This window comes from Aquarana catesbeiana, linkage group LG04 (genome assembly GCF_042186555.1).
Source record: "Aquarana catesbeiana isolate 2022-GZ linkage group LG04, ASM4218655v1, whole genome shotgun sequence".
NCBI lineage: Eukaryota > Metazoa > Chordata > Amphibia > Anura > Ranidae > Aquarana > Aquarana catesbeiana.
The window spans coordinates 17643906-17651546 of NC_133327.1; the positions used below are offsets into that span (position 1 = coordinate 17643906).

Below are 7641 nucleotides of genomic sequence, written 5' to 3' on the forward strand. Positions count from 1 at the left end.
AGCGGCTCTTTCAGGGCGCTTTGCAGGCTCTATTTTTAGCACTTTAGCACCTGCAAAGCGCCTCAGTGTGAAAGTAGCCTTAATTTTACCATCCCCATTGACTCCATTGCATTTTACCAAAATGGGAACTGAAAATCTCAATTTCTCATGTGTGCCCACAACAATTTCCTTTTTGGGAGTTAATAAAGTATTCTAAATTTTCAGCAATCTAGATTGAGGAGGATGAAGCAGACTGACGTAATTCTCTAATTTTTTCAACAAATGAAAAAGTCATACCAGGAGTGGGGTTCGAACCCACGCAGATATACATCCATTGGATCTTAAGTCCAACGCCTTAACCACTCGGCCATCCTGGTGCTGATACACAATGGTGGACATCCCGATAACAGGTATTGTTGAGTTCTGTACTTTTTCCAGGTGCTGCTGAGTGATAGTTTCTAGATGCGCTCAAGAACCAAAAAGCCTAAAGCAACCGGTAAAATGCTAGTTTTCCACTTGAAAGTCAAAGTTTGTTTGGCCACTGTGGGTCCCTTCGTATTTCTCTTTCCTGTATTTTAACAAGAAAAAAAAATGTGCTTGTGCTTCATTTTGTTCTTATTTTTAATAGACAGGCAAGCTTCGGCTACAGGTTAGGCATGACTGGCATTATGAGACAAATCCATGCATCCCCTCAGGCAGCATCAGATTCAGAACACTTAAGTGTATGTGATGGGGATAGGAGAAGATCTAAGGGCCGGGTCTATTTTTCTTCTGGGGAAGGTGAAAACTTCTGCAGTGAACTCACTCCTGTTCTGAAGGTCCCAATGGGCACCAGCTACAGGATGCTCTCCAAAGCCATGTTGACATCAAAGTTTTGTGTTTTTCCGTTTTGTACAGCGGCCAGCTAGAAACACGTATAACAAATGTCATAACATTTCAGCATCCCGTAAAAAGACTCGCAAAACCTTTTATTTCTACTTTCAGAGAAGTAAAAATGGTGAGAACATTGCAACAGCCTTCTCCCCTTGTATACAAGGTCTACAAAAGGTCAGACCACCAGAAAACAGTATTTTAGAGTTTTGTTATGGCCCTCAACCACTTCAACCCCGACACCCCCTAGGAGCAATTCTTACATGTCTTCTATGGGACGTTTTTTTTTTGGCAATGACTTCAGGCTCTATTCGCACCTAAGCGTAGAAGAGACCCTAGGAAATAAAATAGCGATCGTTGCAATTTTTTTATGTCACGCAGTATTTGCACAGGAGTTTTTCAAACACAATTTTTTTGGGAAAAATACTTTTTAATGAATTTAAAAAAAAAATGTATACATCATTTTATCATTTTTTTTTTGTATAATGTGAAAGATGATTTTATGCCGAGTAAATCGATACCTAACATGTCGTGCTTTAAAATTGCGCACGCTCATGGAATGGCGACAAACTACGGTACCTAAAAATCTCCATAGGCTTCAGCCCCGCAAGATTTTAACCCCTTCCTGACCAGAGCACTTGTTGCGATTCAGCACTGCGCCGCTTTAACTGACAAACGCGCGGTCGTGTGACGTTGCACCCAAACAAAATTGATGTCCTTTTTTTCCCACAAATAGAGCTTTCTTTTGGTGGTATTTGATCACCTCTGCGGTTTTTATTTTTTGTGCTATAAACAAAAAAAGAACATCAATTTTGAAAAAACAGCAATATTATTTACTTTTTGCTATAATAAATATCCCCCAAAAATATATAAAAAAAACTATTTTTTCCTCAGTTTAGGCCAATATGTATTCTTCTACATATTTTTGGTAAGAAAAAAACCCCGCAATAAGCGTATATTGATTGGTTTGCGCAAAACTTATAGCGTCTACAAAATAGGGGATAGTTTTAAATCATTTTTATTATTAATTTTTTTTTATTAGTAATGCGATCTGCCATTTTTTTGGGGACTGCGACATTATGGAGGACAATTTGGGCACTTTTGACACTATTTTGGGACCATTGTCATTTATACAGCGATCAGTGCTATAAAAATGCACTGATTACTGTGTAAATGACACTGGCAGGGAAGGAGTTAAACACTAGGGGACGATGAAGGGGTTAAGTGTGTCCTAGGGAGTGATTCTAACTTGGGGGGGTGGGCTCCACTCACATGTAAACATCCCTTGTAATAGAAATAAGAATGACAGGTCCTCTTTATGGAGAGATCTAGTGTCAAAAAGACTCCAAATGTCTTCTTTACCTTTAAAAGCAAAAGAACAAAAATAAATAAAAAATGTTTTTGACCTTTTGCTTTAAAGAAAAACAAAATGTTTACTTCCACCCTGGACCGGAAGTGACGTCATGGTCCTCCAAGGCCATAGAAGCGATCAAAGTGGATCATCTCTTCGATCGCCTGTGGTGTGACCAGCTGGTAGCACTGTCGGATCATACCTTGGGCAAGCCGGTGGAAACGGTAAGCCCGAGAGACACCAAAAGTGGTCCAGCTGCTCATGAGCCGCTTGGAACGCTTTCAGGAGAAAGCCGGCTGTAAAAATCAATACTGTGGTTATAGCTGATATCTTCAGCCATAATCGTGGTAAATCATTTATGGGCCGCAATGTATATATACGTATTGTGGTCGGCAGGTGGCACCCCTAATATACTTAACCACTTCCCGTCTGGCCTATAGCAGAATGACGGCCGGGAAGTGGTTCAGTTATCCTGACTGGGTTTTATATGATGCCCTGCAGGATAAGCCACTATTGCCCACCTCTGACGGAGGCTCTTTACCACGTGATCAGCTGTGTCCAATCACTGCTGATCACAGTGTAAACAGGAAAAGCTGTGTATCGGCTTTTTCTCTACTCGCGCTGAGAGACGCGTGTAGAGGAGAGCTGATCGGCTGCTCTCCTGACAGGGGGGGGGTCTGCACTGATAGATTATCAGTGCAGCCCCCCCCCAGGATGTCCACCCAGGACCACCAGGGATGCCCACCCATGGCCAGTAAGGGTGCCCGCCCATGGCTACCAGGGATGCCCACCCATGACCACCAGGTAAGCCCACTAGAGCCCACCAGGGATGGTAATCATTGCCCATTAGGGATGGCACTCTATGCCCATCGGTGATGCCTGCTAGCAGTGCCATCTATCAGTGCTGCCCCACCAGTGCCCATCAGTGCCGCCTATACGTGCCCTCCAGTGCCACCTATTAGTGCCACCTATGAGTGCCCAACAGTGCCGCCTATGAGTGCCCATCAGTGCTCCATATGAGTGCCCATCAGTGCCACCTATCAGTGCCCATCAGTGCTGTATATCAGTGCCACCTATCAGTGCTTATCAGTGCTGCTTACCAGTACCGCCTATCAGTGCTGCATATAAGCGGCACCTCATCAGTGCCACCTCATCAGTGCCAATCAGTACTGCCTCATCAGTGCCCGTCAGTGAAGGAGAAAACGTACTTATTTACAAAGTTTTGTAACAGAAATAAAGAAATTTTTTTTTTTTTTTAATTTTCGGTCTTTTTTTTATTTGTATAACAAAAAATAAAAACCGCAGAGGTGATCAAATACCACCAAAGGAAAGCTCTATTTGTGTGAAAAAATGATAAAAATGTTGTTTGGGTACAGTGTCGCATGACCGCGCAATTGCCATTCAAAATGTGAGAGCGCTGAAAGCTAAAAATTGGTCTGGGCAGGAAAGTGTATAAGTGTCCAGTATTGAAGTGGTTAAAAAATGGGCATTTTGGTCACACAACAAAACACGCCAAATGCGCTGTTCAAAAATGTGTCAAAGTCATCTCCAAAAAAGGGTACAGGAGATACTTTGGCGCGTTTTTCGCACAGACAGCAGCCCATTTAAGTGAAGAGTAAATGCAGCCTAAAGACGGCTATAGACAGACCTTCAACCTGTGGTAGATAGCAAAGATAGCAAAGTTATACATATATTGTTGCTGCTTGTTTTTTAAGGGCAAACAAGACTTTCTTTTTGTGGTAACCCTTTGCAAAAATTAACTTGCTGTGGCTCCATTCACACCAATGCAGTTTGCTTTTGAGCTTTTCTGCAGTGCAATTTGCTGTGCTTTTTGCGTTTTTTACTGCGATTTTACTATGATTTTACCGCAATTTAGCCCAAATTTGCCTTTTTATGTTTTTTAATGTTTTGGGGGTTTTTTTTAAAATGTATTATTGGGCAGATTAAAAAAAACACAAAAAACAAATTGCAGCACAATCGCGGTGCAAACACACAACATGCTTTTCTGCAGCTTCTCCATGGAAGTCTATTGAACCAAAAAAAAGCAGCGTTTTTCATTTAAAAAAGTCCCTGACCCTTTCCAAAAAAAAAAAAGAGGCACAAAAATGCGATGATGTGAAGGGGTTCCACAGGAACCCGTGTTAAAAATAATGTTCTGCAAAAAAGCATGAAAAACACATTGGTATGAATGGAGCCAAACTGTAACAACCCCTTTGTAACCAGTGTTCGTTAAAAAAAAAAAAAAAAAGTTACTGTAGAATAAAAGTATACATTTTTCTCTGCAATTTGTCTTGTTTAAAATAACACAAAAATTATGATTCTGGTACAAAACCTTGCAAAGTTATTTACAAATGAAAAATGAAATAAAAGTTTATTTTGTTTTTTGGGGTTTTTTTGTGTGCTTTTTTAAATGTGACACAAAAAAAAAAAATACAATTTAATTTTTTTTTTATTATTATTATTATTATTATTATTATTATTAATGGTTAATAAAATAGAAATACAAAGGCAGGGAAATAAATAAAATAATAAATAATAAAATAAATAATAAAAATGTATAAATAGAAAGGGAATAAAATTAGTGACAGAAGTTATTTCACCTTAATGCATAGGATGCATTAAGGCAAAAAAACACAAGGGTTTACAACCCCTTTAACTGGTAATCTGTAAAGATATTTAAAGTGTCGCCTATAGAAAATTTGTACTGCAGTCTTAAAGTGTGACACGTTAGGTATCTATGTACTCGGCATAACATCATCTTTCACTTTATATTAAAAAAAAAATCGGGGTAAATATTGTGTGTTTTTTTTAAATTCATTAAAATTGTTTTTGTTTAAATGCATGTGATATACATGATTGCAACAGCTATCATTTTATTCTATAGGGCCTCTGCTAAAAAAACATATATATATAATGTCTGGGGGTTCTAAGTAATCTTCTAGCAAAAAAAAAGTTGATTTTTACATGTAGGAATGAAGTGTCCGAATTTGCCCGGATACGAAGTGGTTAAATAGCCAAATTTTATTATTTTTTGTTCTTTTTTTTTACCTGTCAGGTTATTTTAATTGATGGCATCCGCTGAATAAAGTTCATCCCTTTGATCTGCACATAAATGAAACACAATACATCCAGATATTAAGGGCATAACCACCCAGTCACATACACAAAAAGTAGCTGCATACGCGGATGACCTAATCTTCTTCCTTACATCCCCCGCTGTTTCGCTTCCCTCGCTTCTTGCATAACTTAGTAGATTTGGCCATCTCTCCAACCATAAAATTAACTGTAGTAAGTCAGAAGCTATGGGTATAGAATTGCCGGCCTCGACTCAATGACAACTGACCCAATCATTTAAATCTAAGTGGATGAATTCTCACATACGCTATTTGGGAACAAATATTCCTTGTAATCTCCGTAGGATTTTCGAGTTGAATTATGCACCTATTCTCCGCACGCTCAAGTCGGATCTCTTACGGTGGGATATGGAAACTTTTACTTGGTTTGGACGCTCGAGTATTTTAAAACTGAATGTAATGCCAAGGCTGACTTATCTCTTTCAAACGATGAGCTGCGAAGGAGGTTTGCACTTTTTGTCTTGGCGGGCAAAACGCCAAGACTAAGCAGATCCATTCTCACACTGCCAAAAATAAGGGGGGCATAGGTTTCCCCGAACCGGTTAGGTATTATGAGGCCGCCCATCTGACTAGGATAATGGAATGGTGTGTACAAACCGTCCCCAAACTGTGGGTAGACCTTGAACAGGTGACCACAGATTCGACACTGGCGGGTGTGCTGTGGTCTCCTGTGTGGGGATGCCCTGCGGAGATGACTCAACACCCTACGGTGGGAGCTACTTTTCGAGTGGCCAAACATCTTTTTAGGACAATGCCCTCTATTTCTTCAGAGCCGAGCCCTCTCACCCCGATATTGGGGTCTTACGTGTTTCTCCCGGGCCTGACAGACCCGAAATTTAATTCACTTCGGAGACAGAATGTCTTTCGCATATCCACTTTTCAGGGAATAATAGGCTTATGTCTAGTAGGGATTAGGGATGGGCAAATGGTTCGGCCCGAGCATAAGTTCGGGCCGAACTTTAGCTGTTTGGACGTTTGACGAGCAGCCAAACAAAAGGGTCGTTTGCCCGTTGGTTCGGCCCCCCGAACCAACAACAATGCATTGCGGCGCTAAACAGTGCATTGCAAGCCTTGATTGGCTGAAACAGTGAAAGCTTCAGCCAATCAGGGCACAGAGCACTGTCAGAGTCATGATTGGACACTGTCATCATGACTTTATCCAATCATGGCTCATTCCCACTCCACAGTATAAAAGTATTCTTTCGATGGCAGCCATTTTCAGTGTGATTTCAGCATGGAGAGAGATAGAACAGGGCTCTGTTCAGTGCTTTTAGTTAGTTATGCCGCGTACACACGAGCGGACTTGCCAACGGGCTAAACTCCGTCTGCATTTCCGACAGAAAGGTTTAGAACATGTTCTATATCTGAGTCCGTCGGAAATGCCGACAGAAAAAGTCCGATGGGGCATACACACGGTCGGAATGTCCGACCAAAGGCTCCCATTGGACTTTTTCTGTTGGGAAGTCCGGCCGTGTGTACGCGGCATTTGTGTGCTATACTGTGCTATTCTGCTTCAATTGTCAGTGAAGAATATTAGTTTAGTGTCAGTCTAGGGATAGTGTGAGTGTAGTGAGGAGGACCATCATTCAGCTTTGCATAGTGTGCAGCTAGAGTAGGGACAGCTCACATAGTTTCACTGTAGTGTAGGGTAGTGAGACCGTGTCAGTAATCTTTACATTAGTGTATAGCTAGAATAGGGGCAGTTTAGATGGCGTCAGTGTAGTTATTGATGGCTGAACACTTTCTATTTGATTGCGTTACTGCTAGTTTAACGCCATATAGTTTTGTGTGCGTTACTGCCAGTTTAACGCCATATGCAGTGGGGACGGAAAGTATTCAGACCCCCTTAAATTTTTCACTCTTTGTTATATTGCAGCCATTTGCTAAAATCATTTTAGTTCAGTTAGTTCAGTTAGTTTAATCATTGTTGGTTCGAGGGGCCGAACAAACGGGCGAACGACCCACTGGATCGGTTGCGTTCAGGGGGGGGCTCTGGGGGGGTGCTGCAGCAAAAAATGTTTCACTTTGTTGCATAGAATGCATTAAAGAGGAAGTAAAGCCCCCTATAAAAAATGCTTTAAGCCCCCCCTGGTGGGTTATGCCATAATGTGCTAGTTTGAACAGAATATTAGTATATTTTGGCAGACTTACCTGTCATATGGTGTCTTTCAGCGCAACGCTGGGACTGGGTGTCCCCAATGCTTCCATTTTCGCTCGGTCTTCCTTCCGGGTCCCATGCCTTCGGCCTTTTGATAGGCCAGGCCACAATGACGGGACTCCCAGGCATGCACACGGGAGTTACATCAC

The 7641-nt window shown here is 41.4% G+C and overlaps 1 non-coding gene across 1 annotated transcript; it reads right to left on the minus strand.

Annotated features, from left to right (window-relative positions):
• Positions 1 to 273: 273 nt before the first annotated feature.
• On the minus strand, positions 274 to 356 carry TRNAL-UAA (transfer RNA leucine (anticodon UAA)). Its single transcript has one exon. It is a non-coding gene; the product is annotated as a tRNA-Leu (tRNA).
• Between the last annotated feature and the right edge of the window lie 7285 nt (positions 357 to 7641).